The sequence below is a fragment of the Electrona antarctica genome, assembly GCF_951216825.1.
Source record: "Electrona antarctica genome assembly, chromosome: 9".
Taxonomy (NCBI): domain Eukaryota; kingdom Metazoa; phylum Chordata; class Actinopteri; order Myctophiformes; family Myctophidae; genus Electrona; species Electrona antarctica.
In genome coordinates, this window is record NC_136790.1 from 29,220,851 (window position 1) to 29,239,662 (window position 18,812).

The 18,812-nt window shown below is 41.7% G+C and overlaps 1 protein-coding gene across 2 annotated transcripts in view; it reads right to left on the reverse strand.

The window, feature by feature from the left end:
- Positions 1–14,860, reverse strand: part of ncoa3 (nuclear receptor coactivator 3) — a 37,669-nt gene extending 22,809 nt beyond the window's left edge. For both annotated transcript variants that reach the window (XM_079510932.1, XM_079510931.1), the window contains exons 1-2: positions 14,728–14,860; positions 142–212 (exon numbers count right to left, since the gene is read on the reverse strand). The gene's annotated coding sequence lies outside the window, so the exon portion shown is untranslated. The remainder of the gene's footprint in view (positions 1–141; positions 213–14,727) is intronic.
- Positions 14,861–18,812: the final 3,952 nt, after the last annotated feature.

Consider the following 18,812-nt stretch of genomic DNA (forward strand, 5'->3'; position numbering starts at 1 on the left):
GCTAGACAATTCTAGAGTATTAAATATCGCTGGTTGCTAAAAATAAAATGGCATTAACCTATGAAGAAGCTGTCTGGTGCGCGCACGCGTGTGTATCCCACATATCATGTTCAAGTAAATAAAATAAAATAAAAGACTCACCTTTGCCAGTCCAAGCCCCAATCCAGCTCCATCCAGAGCCTGTATGGAATTAATGGTCAAGCAAGCATATCCTGAAAGAGAAAAATTGACATAATCTTAACATTGCAATTCTTAGTTTGAATCTCTTATACACACACACACACGCACCACAACAAACAACAACAAATGTCCCCTGTATTTCCCATTCCAAGTGCGTTTGTCATAATGTAACGTCATTTCAAAGCCAGCTCAGGTACATTGTTTAACTATTTTCAACAACTGGATAATATATTATTCATGGGTAGCTCTTGTTGAGCCGGTCATTTTGAAAGTAGCTCTCAAGTAAAAAAGGGGTGGGTACCCCTGGTATACCCATTGCGCGTGCGCGACTGCGCGTGCGTGTATCCATATGTATGTATGCATGCATGTACACACGTGGAGGGTGGGCGTCAAAACGTAACATGCCCATATGAAATAGAGACCACTTAAAAACTTAGTATATATTCCCTTTCCTTTCCAATTGCCCCACTTTGAAAACCTAAAGCCTTGTGACCTCCCATTATTCATCTTGTTAGTAGTGCCTAACATGTCTTAGATCAACTAGTTTGACTGAACATTCTATTAGACGGAAATGCAAAACAGTACCGTGACCAGTATTGTAACAGACATTATCCAAAGAGGCTCTTTGATTGGTTGAATAATATATACAACAAACATGCTATGATTGATGATGACACTGCTACACTTCCTGCGAGAAACAATATTTTCCTCTTCCATTTTGTGGTTACCTTAGAAATTAATGGGAATAAAGTGATTTCTAGAATTGCACAGGAAGCGACTGCAGATAGCATCCTGTTTGCGTCCTCCTTCAGACTGTCCCACTGCATCATCACTTCCCCTTCCTGGAAATGTGGCCATCCATCCACCCTATTTACATATTCTCTTTATGTTGCCTGCTCACTGCCTTTCTGCTTCCTGCACACACCTTGTACCGTTGCCGTTAGGTAGTAGAGCATTTCCAGTACTGCTTAGTTGATTGTCTTAATAAGTTATTCACTACATCTTCATGCCTCTCTAGAAAAGGGGCTCTAATCAATCTGCTAGGTGACCCCGAAAATGTCGGTGACCCCAGCATTTAAAAAAGGGAATATTAATTTGCTAATACAGTGATGTGAACAAAAGTGTAAGCGATTGTGATATTATGAGAGTGGTTTGATTCAAACATTGTCATGTCCTGACCCCAAAGTTGGGTTATTTATTTTACTTAGTAGTACTACTAGTACTTACTAGTTATTCAACTACTACTAGTAGGGCTGTGTATTAGCAAGAATTTGGTGAAATTATATGCATCATTCATGATACAGGTCAGGGTTGCGTTCCGAATTTCGATATATTGTAAGCAAGGCGATTTTACACACAGAACACTTGTTCTCAATGTGTCGGCAATCGACCATGGGAGCGATTCTTTAAAAAAAAAGCACACTCCTGTGAAGTGAGCGGTGCCTTACATCATGATGATGATGTATGATGCCGACAACGTCATCATACATTAGCCAATCAAATCATCACATTCCGTCATCTACACAGTGTGTAGGTGTGTACACACCATTGAGTACTACCCGTTGTTAGTATACAAGTATCCAATGCGGTAACCGTGGGCACTGGCCAACTCCGGAACGACTGGGAGGGAATGAATACCCCACCCATTTTTGCAATACCTGTTGTACTTGTCAGAATATCCCCAGAATATGTTCTCAAAGTACACAGTGCAGCATCCACTACCATATGACCAATCGCTCATGCCGTCAAGAATTGCTGATGTTGTGCTGATGGAACATGAGCATGGCGAATGGAGCTTGTGCACGCTATCACTTACACTGTTGACGCAGCACAAACAACAAACATGATGCAAAGAAGCTCAGCCAATCAGTGTGAAAGTGAAGGGTCAAGTTGGCCAATCAGGTAAGCCGAACACTTGTGGGACCTCCACAGACTTGATGACAGACCGATAAACACCAATGTTGTTCTTGAGAATGTTGGTCCGACCAAATTCTGTCAGACAACTCTGCACTTTACCCCCCGGGTCATATAGGAGTCAGGACACACACACACACACACACACACACCATGTTTGAGGTCAGTCAACTGTCGGTCTGATTTATACTTCGTAGAATGACTGTGTCATGCACTGAACATAGCCAATCTACAAGCTAACAATGCATGGCATCCAATGAGTTGTGCGGGACACCATCATACGACAGAGCATAAATTAGGCATGTTGCACTGCTGTGTTGTTGTTAGCTTGTAGATCTGAAATATAGATGTGGTATCACTATGTGACACATTGTTAGGAGAGGTGCACGTTGAGAATGCATGCCCCACCGGATTATGCAATACTTGTTGTACCCAATATCAGAGTATGAATGAATGGTATTTATATAGCACCTTTCCAAACATAAAGTTACAACCCGGTCATACCAGAGCTGTTGTACCTATTGTCAGAGTACCGATTGTACCTGCCTGTCTATGTCCCTTTAATGCCCATATATGGATCTGTCCATAGATCTGTCCCCTATATCAGTGCTTTTCAACCAGTGGTCCGGGGACCACCAGTGGTTCTTGAGGGGGTTCCAGGTGGTCCCCAGCTAAATGATGGAGAGTTGGTAACCATATGGCTTCTTTAAGTCTTGAGAGTGTAAAATGAAACCAAATGGACCCTTATGGTTTCATTTTACACTCTCAAGAGCTAAATTATTAATTGTTAAACATCTGCATTACTTAATTTACAAGAAGTCTACACATATTAGAGAATGTAAAATAATGCTTATTTTGATCAACATTTGCCTGTTATCTCTACTAATGGTACCAACATCAATACAGCATGGAATTGTGGACATATTCTTTAGTTTTGGGTCTGAGAGGCTAAATGTCATCAAATGGTGGTCCGTATGTATGATATGAAAAGGGTTGAAAACCACTGCCCTATATGCCTACATATGGAGAGATGCCCAACCGCCGATCCGACTTACTTTACACCTCACGCACATACAGAGATTTCGCACATTTATAGTTTATTATACATGAAGTTAACACACACAGAAAATCATATGGCGTTATGCCTTCATACAACGCTACGTGATCTTGGACAGTTGTGTGTGCGCGAGAGCGATTTCCCTCCACACAGATCACACCAGAGGCCCTCGCTACCGAGCTAAAGCTGCAGCTGAATAATTAAACGGACACAGCGTGCCTCATACCATCAATGGCAGAAGAATCCACAATTCGTCCTTCAGACAAATAAAAGTCAAGTGAGGCAACCACACACACACACACACACACACACACACACACACACACACACACACACACACACACACACACACACACACACACACACACACACACACACACACACACACACACACACACACACACACACACACACACACACACACACACACACACACACACACACACACACACACACACACACACACACACACACAATCTCTTAAATTCAGGATACATTGTGAGCTTCTGAACATTGTGATTATTTTTTTTCATGGCCATAAAAGGGACACCAGGTTGAAAGCGGTTAAAGAAATGAATGAGGTGGAATCCAGAGCAGAGCTGGAGAGGTACAGGGAGGGGTAGAAGAGGTGAAGAGGAGTCAATGCAGATCTAGTGGAATAAAGGGAGGAGGAATGAGAGAGAAGGGGGAGGGCAGTGTGCTGTCCCAGAGCTGCAGCAGTGTTGCCATGTGCGCATATATAAGCGACTTTGGGCTTGTTTTTCTGTAAAGTTGCTTGTAAATTATTCGTAGTTTATAAAATGTAATTTCTTATTTGGGCTAGTTTCCTGATGTTAAAATCAATGGTGCACAAACATTTTCATTTCAAGGACCCACCCCCAAAATAATTAGTATTTGTCCCCCACCCACCCCATCTAAGTGCCAGGGACCCCCGTACCAGATTTGTGTTTTGCAAAAAATATTTATATCATATTTTCAAATATCCGATGCATAGGTTTAAAGTGCTCATGTGGCCTATAGTCGCTTCTTTTGGGCTTGTTTTCGGGAATAAACTTGGTTGCTTATTTCTCTCACAAAATCTGGCAACATTGTCACTCAGTCAGGACCAGAATAGTGAGGACATTCCAGCCGAGCCTGAAATAAAGCCTGCAATCTGAGCTCCCTGAGACGACGACCCGCAACAAACACCGGCCCACTCAAAACAAAGATCACACACACACACAAACACACCTCAACATACAAGACGTATAGGTTCTAAAGCAAGAGGGGTATAAAGATAGTTAAAACAGTTTTGCGTTTGAATTAAATCAATCTAAAACTCGTTCACTTCCTGAAACCATTACATTCAGGCTTTTGTTCACTATACAATAGACATTGCAATTTGAATTGAAATAAAAGGTAGGCTACTGTTGTTCCTGGACAAAAGACCACATTTACGTATCAGTAAATAAACACCCTAGAGTCTAGGACCTAGACAAAGAACAGGTAGGTATTGGTCAATTAACATGTTTTAGTCTGAATCGAAGGTGCAACTATTATGCTACAACTACTATTCAGTGTACTGACTTAATTAGGTTGCTTTGTATAAAACATTACATTTGTGGAAATAATTCTCGACAGATTAAAAAATAAAACTTTACATTATGTATTACTTCTACACATCATTACATTACAAATAAGATGATCGTGCAAATAGATGTGAATGACAGTGCTGTGTTTCTGTGCAGTCATGTCATTGGGATCGGATGCACACAGGTATGTCCATAATCCACTGGGACGGAAACGCTACTGAACATTGAACGTGAACAAATTATTTGAACATAATCATTCGTTCCCTGAAATTAATGCTTTTTTTCCCCCTACCACTATAGAAAATTAGGACACACACACACACACACACACACACACACACACACACACACACACACACACACACACACACACACACACACACACACACACACACACACACACACACACACACACACACACACACACACACACACACACACACACACGTTTAGAATATCAAGTGCAAAGAGGAAACAAGGACAGAATGACTTCCTGTTTTTCTTCAAAGAGCTGTCCCACAAGCACTGGCTCATTAACATTTACTGCCAGCATTGATTCAATCTGTACTGTAGTCCCTTCTGCCGCCAGATTAAGCTGTGACTTTTATTTTGAAGACCCCAAAATTCACCCCAAAATGAACAGGAAGTGAAATCTTCTAAAACTAATTTGGCTACTGTCCTTTTATAAGTTATCCGAAACACGAGGTAGCGACAATTTAGTCATGAGCCGCTAACATCAGCGATGGCAGTCTTGACATTGTCTTCACTTGAGAACTATTATAACCAGAACCTGCATTATATCAAAGCCAATGTTGGAGCGGACAGCCATTGTTGTAGAGACTGGTGCATACTCCACATGATTCTGATAACAAGCGGGACCAAGAGCTGGGCCTGGGAGGAATAATGGGTGAGACGGAGATGGTCGATGCACAATGAGACACAGGTTTTGTCTAGTGGGGAGGACGACATATGCCCAGCATGTGTGTACATGTGCAGACTTCTAAAAAGTTGAGCAGTAAAAAGTGTAAGAAAGCCTCCATTATCCATTCTGAAGCGTGCTGGCAGCTCTGAAATTCCAGCCAGGCCCCAACTCAAGACAGACAGACAGACAGACAGGCCCCAACTCAAGACAGACAGACAGGCCCAAACTCAAGACAGACAGGCCCCAACTCAAGCCAGACAGGCCCCAACTCAAGACAGACAGACAGGCCCCAACACACACACACACACACACACACACACACCAAAATTAGGCCTAACTAACTGAGCTCAACAGGTCAATTTTACATACATAGATTACAGACAGATTTCTGCTCTTTCCACCATCCCTAAAGCTCAGTCAAGAGACTCAAGATACAGCCTTTCATGTGAAATAAATGCCTGAGCCTCAGTGAACAAAAGCTACAGTTTACAGTCACTATTAAATTCCCATGGGGAGACTGCTTGTGTTGGCATAAAGCACACCTTTTAACAACCAACCATGGTGACGCAGAGTGGGAGAAAATATATAGCGGTAGTGATTCTTCATTCTATTAAACCTTTTTCATTTCAAGAGCAGTCCAAGAACAGTTGGATATGCATTAGGCCACAGACCCCCATTTGATGATATTCTATTCTCTGGGACCCAAATCTGCAGTTTATATCTCCATTGCAATCTGAGAGTGTAAATTGAACCAAATGGACAGTTGGACACTTACATGTCCATTTGTTTCCATTTGTTTTACCCTCGGAATTACAGACCTCTAAGTGTCCATTTGGTTCCTCAGTCAGTTTGCAGGGGACCTCTGCAACGGTCCTTTCTATGCCACAAAAAGGTGGAACGCCCCAACAACAGTCATAAAAGGACCCTACTCTCCTATAAAACCGCTCTAAAAAAAAGAGCATTTACAGGTGGCTGCAATTCACAACTGGGCCCAGCAAAAGCCCCCTCTTTTCGACTTCTAACTGTTGATACGGTAAGATGTTTTTGCATAGTATTGTATATTTGCCGGTCATTAAATGTTTAGACCCCAATGTAAACAAGCCATAGGCTTTCTTGGGTTTAAAATGCTCTTAGACCTTGTATCAAACTATACTTTCCTGTGCTGCTAATAAAGTATTCAATCAATCAATCTACACAAAGCCAACTTATTGTATATACACCCAAGTGTAAATGTGCACAGCAGCTGCTGAGTCGACATCCTCACTCCCTGCATATGCCAATGGTCAATGCCTATGTGCAAGTTCAAATCGATTGGTCAACCCACGGGGGAGAAAAATGTTTTATAGTAGGAGGATAGTAAGATACAGTCATGCCGAGTTTGCCGACTATCCAGAAACGTAAAGCTTTAAACCATTTGACAGATTTATTTTATAACTTAGTTTTACATTGTAAAGGATTTTTTTAAAGTAAGGCAAGAAGGGTGCCTGGTGGCTAAGCCAGTACATGTGCTCCCCACAAGGACTGACCTGGGTTTGAATCAGACACCCATCTTTTCTTGCATGTCTCTCCTCTCTATGCACTCGATTTCCTGTCTCTCTACACATTCCTAGAGCATAAAATGCCTAAATTAAATCTAATAAATATGGTGAATAGAACATGAATTAAAAATCCTATGGGCACCATGGCTTGGCCAATTAATGTGATATTATTTTGAAGTAGTTATATTTTACTGAGAGGTACTTCAAGAACACACTCTCCCTCTCTCTCACACACACAGCAGACAGTCTCGATAAAAACAACCTTTTGTTGTACCAGTATCCCTCCCTACAGACACACACAGCCTATATGGATGAAGGTGGTGAGTGAGAGAAGGTAGTTCAAAGCAGAGGGGAAAATGCTCTCAGAGAATTGCCTTTTCCTCAAGAAAACATCCCCCACCTCATAGCAATGCACCTAATGTGCACACGCACACGCACACACACCCCATTTTTCCTCACACAAACTGCAGCGTGCAGAAAAACCAGGGAAAATAAATGAAGGTGCAGACAAAGAGATGACAGATTCCTGTGTGTGTGTGTGTGTGTGTGTGTGTGTGTGTGTGTGTGTGTGTGTGTGTGTGACTGTGTGTGTGTCCTGCATGCATCTTCCACCACGATCCATCATTAATACAGACAAAGAGCCAAGAGGGGCAGGACAGGAATCGCACAGGCACGCATACAGACTCACCTACACACACACACACACACACACACACACAGAGCTGCATAAAGCCACACATCCCTTCCAGTGATGCCTTCATCCTCTAGAACTGCTATGTGTGTTTATGTGGGAGCTGTACAGATATGATTTGACCACCCCGATAAACAGAGCATTTTCCACAGAACACTGAGGCAGTGACCAAACCCATTGTGAGAGAGGCTGTGTGATCTCACAAGGCTAATATTATGGAAATTAGTTAATTAATCAATGGCTAAACAGCCTTTTATCTGGCAAGTCAGAGCGCCAGGCTTGATCAGCCACCATGCTGTCCAGTGTGATAACAAACACATTTTCTATCTGCAGAGGCAGTGGAGAAAGACAATCTAATCTAACCATGGTCAATTTGGCGTGACGATGCCAGCCATTGTAAACACTTTGAGATATTGAAAATAAAATACACCTCATATCAAGGTTCAAACTAAAGTCTACAGTAACCTTCTTTGTCTGCATGCTTCAGCGGTGTCACAAAAAAGAAAAAGGCCACTATTCATTTTCAGAATGCAACGCAACTCTTTGCAATGATTTTCCCTCACTTGCTTGCTCTCTCTCCCTTCCCTACCTCCCTCCCTGCTCTATCCCCCTCCCTCTCTCCGTCCCTGCTGGATTGGCGGAGTAAACACAGGAAGAGAGCGGGCTCTGTTCCACCCAGCCAAAGCAGGGGCTGGGCGTTCCTGCCAAGCTCCTGCGCTGGGGTCAAAAGTTTACTGTGGTTTTTGTTTCACCTTTCCTCAGCCAATCGCAGCGCCACGCTGCGGCGGCCTGAACTCTGAACCCTGCGAAGAATTCCACTCAAAAGGAGGGTCTGACGCCAGTTTCACAACTAGAGCCCTCCCCTCCTCTCTATTTTCCCCTTCTACTCTTTCCTTTTTTCCCCCCAACTGGCCAGTTTCACTTGTTGACAGAACTTAGGTAAAAGAGATTCCAGGAGCGAGGTATGGGGAGCCGTATGAAAGAGGACTGCAGATACTTACACGCTATAATCAAGCATTGAAATGAAACATAACAAGTCTAGGTAAACATACTAAAGCTATTTAAATCCCCAAAACATTAAGGATTGGCAAAGATTTTTACTTATCTTTTGCACAGTGAAACAAGCTTTTTTACAGATAAAAATTTGTAACAATTTACATTTTTATTCCATGAGCAAACTTGTGGAATCATAAAGATATCACTTCAAAATGTCCTTAAGTGGATGGGTTTTCTCTATTCTCCCTGCAGGAGTGCAGGGCCATGCATGTATCCTTCCCACCACATGCCACCCAGATTCAGGTTAACACTATTAAAAGCGTGTTTAAATGACTTATGAGGACAAGCTGGATACAGGGGTCACAAAGACCAAGTGTTGAAAGACAAGACAGACCGAAAGCCAACGACGGTGGAAGACAGAGAGAGAGAGATAGAGAAGGGAGGAGAGGGGGAGGGAGGGCGTACTATGCTAGGCAGGCGGCCGAACGCTCAGGAATCGTTTCAGAATCAAATCAGAGTCACTCAGTCTGACTGGACACATGCGCACACGTCCTGAGCCATAATCCTACTGCGGGTTTGTTTACGTCTCTGTGGCGCTGTGCTCTGCTCCATCTGCTGGGTGTTTAAGCGTGCACGGCTAATCAAGTCCCTCGCACAACAAAGCACCACGAGAAGGCCTGCAGGCGCTGTGGTAGGAGCTGACCGTGTTCAGGTCACCAACAGCTTACATCTACAGAAAGAAAAGATAGGAGGCCTGCGTTCAGGCATTCATATTCATTTTTGAATATCTGCCTAGTTGCTCAATTAGCGGTGGCTTGATGAGCAAATTTGAGAATTGATGAATCGGGACAAAAATATTGGTCACTATAAATATTTGTTATGCTGCCACACCAGATGGCATTTTTACTCACACTAGCAGCATGGTCGCACTCAGTCATGCAGCTCATTTAGGATCATCACAACATTGCTAAAACTGTACAGTTACTAGAGGAGAAAAAAAGAAATGTATTCATACAAAATCATAATCAATTTACTGATTATTTATGAATCATTAAGTGGCTGCAGCCTTTGTGTCAATATCAACACGGCAACGCCTACAATACATGGTGAAAGCTTCACTGAGGAGGATGAAACTTATCCTCACATGCTTTCTTGAGTCCACATGTCCGTACAAAAACATAGGACGAGATAATTGTGAGTGACAGCCACTTGAACATGTTTACAATTTAGGGGAAAAGTAGCCACAACTTTGCTCCAGATGATAAGTGTGCCAATATATATGTTTTCATCTGACAGGCATAGATATGTTGTGATGTTTCCATTATGAATAATGGCCAGTCTGAATATGCTGCCAATAACTACTTTAAATTGAGTCCCTGGATCCCGCATTCTGGATTCGTCAGTAACAATTGTATATATGTAAGCAATTGTATAGCGATACGTTTCTTTTAAGAATTACGCCTATCTTAAGATAATTACATTTCTGCTTCATCAGAAGACTTACTTCCTTTTTAAACATTGCAAATTCATGCTACATGCCCAAGGAGTAACGTAGTCACTCGGATCTTACTGCAACTGTTTTAACAACAATTTAAGGACAATGTATCATTTACGGATGCAAAAATGTTGTCTTACAACTGTTGCTGTACTGTGAAACATGGCATGAGGAACACAGAAGTGGAGACTACTACTGTAAAAACATGAATATGTCGGAATATGCCCGTTTCGGTTTATCTGTGTTCATGATATGATCAGCATTCATGATATGATCAAAGTTGTGTGCTGATACAAAAGTGCCCTCTGGACTGGAATGACCGTTACTTGCTTAAACAAATATCTAAATTAAAATCTAGCTTCCATAAAACCATAAGAAACATGAACAAAGCTGCCTGAGACTTGGGATATTAACATTTCATGTTGAAGAGGGGGCATGTGTGTATTGTGCTTGGTGAGTAATAATCCAAACTGATAACTAAATTGAGTTAATGGACAGACAGTATTTGCAGTGTGATGTTTTGGCAATTAAATTCAACTATCGTCAACATCAAGTTTGGAATGATACAACATCATTGTTACCCCAAGTGTCAGCAGGGCTCTTCAATAATAGGGACAATGACAGGGATCAGATGAGCGCCTCTTTGCTAGGAGCGTTGCCTTAACAACAGACCACATGAACAGGAGTGACGTCGCCGTGCACAGTCAACAGAAGTAAATGTCAGGAGGAACATTTTCCACTTCATTCAGTTTAGGGTGGTTCTCAATTAAGAAATTAACAAATTGTTTGGATTTATGTTCAGCATAAATTAGCTGAAACGTTGCTAGCCAGTGTTGACGGCGCACTGTAGTAAATCTGGAGCCCACTTGTCTCCTCGACCCAGAATAGCAGGGGCCTCTCGCTTCGAACCTGGAATTCTGTGTCACTCAAGACTCGACTTTGCTCCACACTGAAGGGGCGGAGGCAGGGCAAACGCAGGGCAGGAAGAGGGTGGGCAAAATGCAGGCAGGAAGGGAGGGCAAAATGAAAGCAAGGTGGTCAATGTAGTAGTTGAGAAGTTCATCCAGAAAAGACATGCTCACAGGTTTTCCTCTTTTGAGACGAGAGAGAGAGAGAGAGAGAGAGAGAGAGAGAAAGAGTGAAAGAGAGAGAGACACAGACGGAGAGACAGAGAGAGCGCGCATCTGGCAACATTTATCTCACTAACCAAACTTTTTTCTCTTCACCCTCCCTTTCTGCCCTCCCTAAACTTTATAAAAAGGGGCCCTAAACAAAACACAAACACCATCTTGCTAACATTTTACAATGGTAGCAAAACCGGGACAGGGAGCTACCCTGCAGTTGGCTTGTTCAGGTGAACCCATTTTACGAGCATTCTTCAGCTGAGGGAGAGAAAGTTAAAGGGGGAGTTGAAGTTAAAGAGGAAGGGCAGAGAGGGGGGGGGGGGACAAAGCCCTTGGCACCCCCCTTCCCTAATAAACCCTTGCTTCATCCAATCAGCAGTGACTGCAGAGAGTGAACTTTTCCAAAGGCTTGCTGGTTATAAACTGGAATTGGGTGCAATGATTGCTTCAGGCTGCCCGTTTGGCTTTCAGACGTGTGCATGGCTCACATATGGCTCAACTAGCCTAGCATTTGGGTATTACCTCAGAGTTGAAGAAGAGGGGAACGAGGGAATGAATGAGATGTGACTTCAAATACAGCCAGACTCCAAACTGCACAGGCTGACTTGGACCACAGCGATGCAGCTGGCTGGGTTTCTCTAAATAGTGAATAACAATCTAGATCCAGGCTCTCTCATTTTATTCCCTCACTTATTCAGGCAACATCGCAGTGAAAATATTTCAACAGTTGCAACAACTATCTTGTTGAGCAAAGGCTTCTATATTTAGCATTTTAGGAGTGGGCAACTAAACTAAACCTACCTGTTGAGTAGTACCATGGACACTGGCATGTCAAGTGCAGTCTCTGTTCTGCTCAAAAACAAAATGTATGAAATGTTTGCATTATAAAAAAGGGAATAAAAAAACGCAGCGGTTTGAAGCTGTCAATCTAGTTTTGGAGTCCTATTCAACCAACCCCCACCTCTTGTCCTGCAGCCTGACAGAAAGGTACGACAGAGGAATCATATTTCAATTAGGGAAACAATCAGGCTTTCCTTTCAGCACACTGCGTCTTCAGGACTCCTCACATAGCCACCGATCCTCTGCCCACCAATTAATGTTACATTAAACACACACATACCTCGTGATCATTGGCAGCCAACTTGAAACGAAACTTATTATCTCCCTCTCTCACTCCCTCTCCCTCTCTCGACAACACGCACACAGACCCTGACGACACACTGAAAGAATGCCATCTATTCAGACATCAATGGGGCAAAAAATGCAGCTCGACAAAGACAGAGTGTAGACAGTTATCAAAAAGTGGCCTCTCTGCCACACACAAATTGGTGACTCCTATGGGTCCATTTGGTTGCATTTGTACACAGATTAACACTCAGGATTTTACTATGTATTTAAGAGTTAAGAATATATGCTAAGCAGATTTTGAAATGCTAGACCAATCTTCTTATACAAACATTGTACTTAAGGTTCTATTTTACATTCAAACCAATGTACAGCCGTTATCAATAATATCACAAGATCAATAACCAATAATTATCAATCAGGTAACGGTTGTCTTCTCTGACCCCAGTAACTGCCACCAGAGTCTTCTCTTCAATCCCATGAGAAAAAAGTGATAAGTTAATGAATTATTGAGAGCATTGGGGCTGGCAGACAAAGACCAAAAGCCATGCATCCAAGTCACTTCTTCACCCCATCTGCAGTCAAAGAATCCCCTCAAAGATTGATTCATTGTTAACACAGCCTGACACCCTGTGTGAGGGAGAATGAAAAGGGGAGATAAAGGGACAGAGAGGGGGGCTCCATTTGCCAAGAATATGAGTAGAAGCAGTTCATTGGACGGGTTCCCACAGTGGTCATTCTGCCACCTACAAAAATACCACATACACAACCTTGAGTAATGACATTCCATCAGACCCAAAATAAAGACAAATTTACCCGCCTTGGGATTGATGTTCCTCAGTAGCTGCACCCATTCCCAAATTCATGACAGACACGAGTCTATGACTATGTTATTGAAATGGTACAGGCATCCATTGAAGAAAAAAAAAAGATATTATAAACGCATCCAAATATATCAGAGAGAAGACAGCTGACTGACACAAATGCCTAGACCAAACAGAGGCCTAGAAAAATAGTTAAATCGTTTTAGACTGCTTTAGCTTGTCATAGGCAAGAAATGCCAAGAATAAGTAGCACCACTGTAGATGCCTGCAAGTATTGGCAAGGATGCCTCCGGGCAAAGAGAGCGACAGGCAGCACACCTAGACCTCAATCGTTTCATTTAAATGACTAACCTGCCTCTTCGCTGTCTGTCTATACATGAGCAAGCTCTCAAAGAATGTTCTCTCGCTGTTTCAGAAAGTGACTGTTCAGCATGCACGTTGCACGCACATAGTGAACGAGTTGGAATCCAACCTGAAAGCTCCTGCATGTATTCCATGTGAACACACACACACACACACACACACACACACAGTTACGAACGAACGGTCGATCACAGATAAACACATAACTGCTACATCCAAACAATAAACGATGTACTGTCAGCCTGATCAGTGTGGCACATTTACAATTTAGCCAATAACAACCCTCCCAGACAGTTCAAGTTGAGTTGCCATCAGTCAGTCATAAACAACGTTCTGCACAGGAAACTTGACAAATAACAACTGCTACATTGTAGCTCGCGGACCGTATGTTGCCAGTGTACACATCGACAATTTCGTGCGCGCGGCGGTCACGGCTACTACAACTGGCTGGTGCAAAAGCAAAAATGGAAACAAATCTCTAGGAAAAAGTCAATAGAAACATAATCGGGGAGAAGAAAGGAAAACCGAAGGTTCCCAAAGTTTACATGTAAATGTGGTGACGAGCTCACCTATGTGATATTCTCGTCCATAGCAGCCCATCCGATCATAAAGCCTATCTACCCTATCAAATTAACTTTGAAGCGGATATAAGCTATATTAGATATATTAAACCACCAACGCCAGTATAAGAAGGACATATTAAACAGGGAGATATCAAAGTAATCCTTGTTGCAATAAAGCAAATCGCAAACATTCCACAACAAATAGGCACTAGTCGTTGTATCGCGGTAGAAACACAGCTCTGTTCAGCAACGGAGCGACACAAACTGCATCGCTGGAAAAATGCACACGAATAACAAATACACACAACAGTGTTCAAATAAATTGGGGGTTCAACAAAATTGTACTAAATAGCTGAAAACTCACCGGCTTCGATGTTTTCATTGAGTAGACCAGTTTCTTTTATCACCTCTATAAACTCTCCGCCATCTTCAGCAGGACCGTGTTTGTTTAAATGGGAAACACTCCCAAAGCGCAAGTCGCAAGAAGCCAGCTTGTAGTGGAGCGATTGGACTTCTGGGTAATGAAGTTGTATTCAACCGAAACCGAATGGCTCGTTCGGAAAATGAACTACACGTACACGAATACCCATTATGTGATATGAGCAGAGTAGCATCCAAGGATATTATTAGGGGACAGAAATAAAAAACGCATGGATATTTTTATAGTGTATAAGCTATGCAAATGACGATACAATTGTATTTTTAATACAATTCATAAAACAAACTCAAACAAACATCCTATCACGTATCAAGTACCCACATTTATGAGTTATATGTCAGCTATGAAACATGAATGCAACATGTAAGTATTACATTGTGTGCACTACACTTTATGCACAGTAGGCTATAGCATATTAGTAAGTAGATTTTTGATCCAATTTACAGTACTGTCAGTGAAGTTACTGGAGGTGGCAAACCAACAGGAGATTGTGGGGAGCCATGGACGATGGAAGAAACTGTCTCCATGGTGATCTCCTAGGCACACTAGTGTAGAATTTCAACTGCTGGGGAAGGAGTGAGGAGGGCCAAAGATGGAGGGGGAGGGCATGAGGAGGAGAGGGGGGATGGGGGAGTTACTGGGTTTGAGAGGAGAGGAGGCGGTGTAAAATACTAGGTAATTAGCTCCTTACTTGCTCTTTCCTGTCTGGACATAATTCTATCCACAATCAGTACCAAAACGTTTGAGGTGGAAAAACGAAAGGGGAATGGAACAAATGACAGAGTTGAGGTGGACATTTAAGAAAATAAAAAAGTTTTGCTCAGAACCTCTAGGAAGCTTTGTCTTGAATGGAGAGTTGAGAAATCCAGTGAAGTTCATTAACTTCATTACCTTTGGCAGTGGCTAGTTTTAATACTAATATTCATAGAACATGCCTAAATTAATGTCTGTGTATTGGCAATGGACATGTTATAATTGTTATGTTACTAATACATTGATAAATAATCATCCAGCACACAACTTACATATGGGTCACTTGATGCAGGCATGATTGAGTACAAATCAATAAAGAATAATTTGCCAGCTTCTATGTGAAGCTTTAATAATAATAGCACATGACATATTGAGATATAACTTCATGACAGAAACAACGCTAAACAGGAAGCTTTGCACACTCCTGGTGTGCATGATTATTTTTTTGTGTATGTATGTCCGCATAAGTGAGAGCCTCAATTACATTCCACATAGACCAAAAAGGGGGGGGGGGGGGTATGTTTGTGCCCCTTCCCCCACAAAACACCAAAAACTGACCTCCCCCTCTGACAGAGAGTGTGAGCCACTTCATCCCATCCCCCCTCCTCACTCAGCCTCTCCACTTTGAAAGGACAGAAGATAACAGTTTGAAAAGACAGGAGATAGCCCCACAATCATTCATGCATTTAGATTGCTTTACCTGAAAACAACTAAAGGCATGCCTTTCTTTGCTCCAATCCCCCACCCCCACTTCTTCTCAGCAGTGGCACACATATCCAAAATATAACACAGCAAAAGGACCATCAAAATATAACATGCCCACTTGCAATAAGTGTGTGTGTGTGTGTGTGTGTGTGTGTGTGTGTGTGTGTGTGTGTGTGTGTGTGTGTGTGTGTGTGTGTGTGTGTGTGTGTGTGTGTGTGTGTGTGGTTGCATCTAAGCTCCAGGTTGGGAACTTTTGGGCATTAAATAAACTGTGAAAATCACACTGAAAGTCATAGGAGGCAAGAGCTTCAGGCCTATGATTGATTGATTGATTGAATACTGTAGTTTATTCGACAGAAATATAAAAAAAAAACAGCAACAGAGTACAATCAAACATTTACACAAACACACACACACACACACACACACACACACACACACACACACACACACACACACACACACACACACACACACACACACACACACACACACACACACACACACACACACACACACACACACACACACATCCAAACACATCCAAACACATATATGGATATATTTCAGAACCTGTTCTGACATTCCATATGTTGATCCTTCCCTATCCATCCTTCCTCTTCGATGTCTCCCTGTCCATTCAAATTTCAAACTCTAGACAGGCCTCCCCGAAGTTATTAGTGCAGTGCCCGGCAGCCAGCAAAAAAAAATTCTCAACAGGCCCGAAAATTAAGGCCCGGCCCTACCTGGGACCTCATCAAACCCTCCAGATCTCCATATAGAGGGTATAGTATGCGCATGCTTAAAGTGAATGGTACATCAAGTGGCAAATCGAGTGGCAAAGCAACATGCAAAGTGAGTTTAACATTGTTTAACGTTGTTTAATGCAATCAGATAGGACTTTTTTGTTTGGATGTATGGGCTGTCAAGGCCAGAAAGTAGTTTTTTGCCACTCAGTAGGTATTCCTGCATAACTTCATAATATAGATATTCATTCCACTGTTATGGGTTCTTAGCTTATGTATGATTCTTGATGACAATTTTTTCTATGTATTAACAACCATGTTTTTGTTCTTACTTACTGTAAGTCTGCTAAATGCCTAAAATGTAAATTGTAAAAGGGATAGCACCAAAAAAGGTCTTGTTTCCATTTAGGCCCTATCCAATCTAGAATCAACTAGAACTGCACTCTGTCGAGTGCCTACTTACGCGTTGCACACATAGTGCGCAAGCAGAGCGCGCAAGTACTGTCGACCGCTACGAACTTTCAATCTCAGCCTATCTGTGAAATATTGGTTTCAATATTGAGTTATTAGGTTTAGCTATGTGCTACGTACCTAGTCATTGGAAGTATAAAATAAATACAGTCCCATTTAGAAGTGTCCAGGATCATGCACTTGTAGTTTCTCAAGGAAAAATAAAACATGGATATCAGATGAAAAAAAATCTATATCAGTTGAAAAGAAATATATATTATCACGTATATAGTATAATATTATTTATTTTAAACCTTCAATAACCTTGCTTTAATTTCACTTAATTTTTGATTATAGTGATATCAATACTAAATCATGGTCTGCGTAATAGGTGTCTCTAATTTCAATATTTGTATTTTCATATTTGTTAAAATATACATGGTCTAAAATACTTCTGCAATCTGTAGTTGGATTTGTGACTAATTGCTTAAAACCTAATCCGGACGTATGTGGGATTTTGTTCCAGGTAATCAACAAGTAACTTTCTTAATGTTTCTGCATCCATTATCTTTATACGTAGGTAATTATTCATATATGTAAATTGTATATATGTATATGTAATTTGTAAATTGAAAAGTAGTATATTCTGGTCACTTGGGTTGTTTTATGCGTATGCTGTGGTATTGATTTTGAGTGTGACGTAATGAAGATATGTATCAATGGCGGGATATAACTGGCTTTCGATGGTGACGTAATAAAGGTAGGTTTCAGATTACATACATGTATACATAGAGGCATTACCTTTAATCCACCCGACATTGAAACATATTGGTTAGCTAACAGGTAACGTATGTATATGTAAATTGTATATATGTATATGTAATTTGTAAATTGAAAAGTAGTATACTGTGGTCACTTGGGTTGTTTTATGCGTATGCCGTGGTATTGATTTTGAGTGTGACGTAATGAAGATATGTATCAATGGCGGGATATAACTTCGATGGTGACGTAATAAAGGTAGGTTTCAGATTAGATTACATACATGTATACATAGAGGCATTACCTTTAATCCACCCGACACTGAAACATATCTTTATTACGTCACCATCGAGAACCAGTTATACCCTGGCATTGGTACATATATTCATTACGTCACTCTCAAAATCAATACCACGGCATACGCATCGAAGCGCCGGACAAACCACATTACTTGCGTGCTCTGCTTGCGCAAGTAATGATATTATATAAATCGACTTCATTAGAGTGAACAAAAAACAAAGTGAAAAGAAACGTAACATTTCATCACAATTTCATCACAACGTTTTTTGAGCGGTGGGCACACCATCTCCAACATAG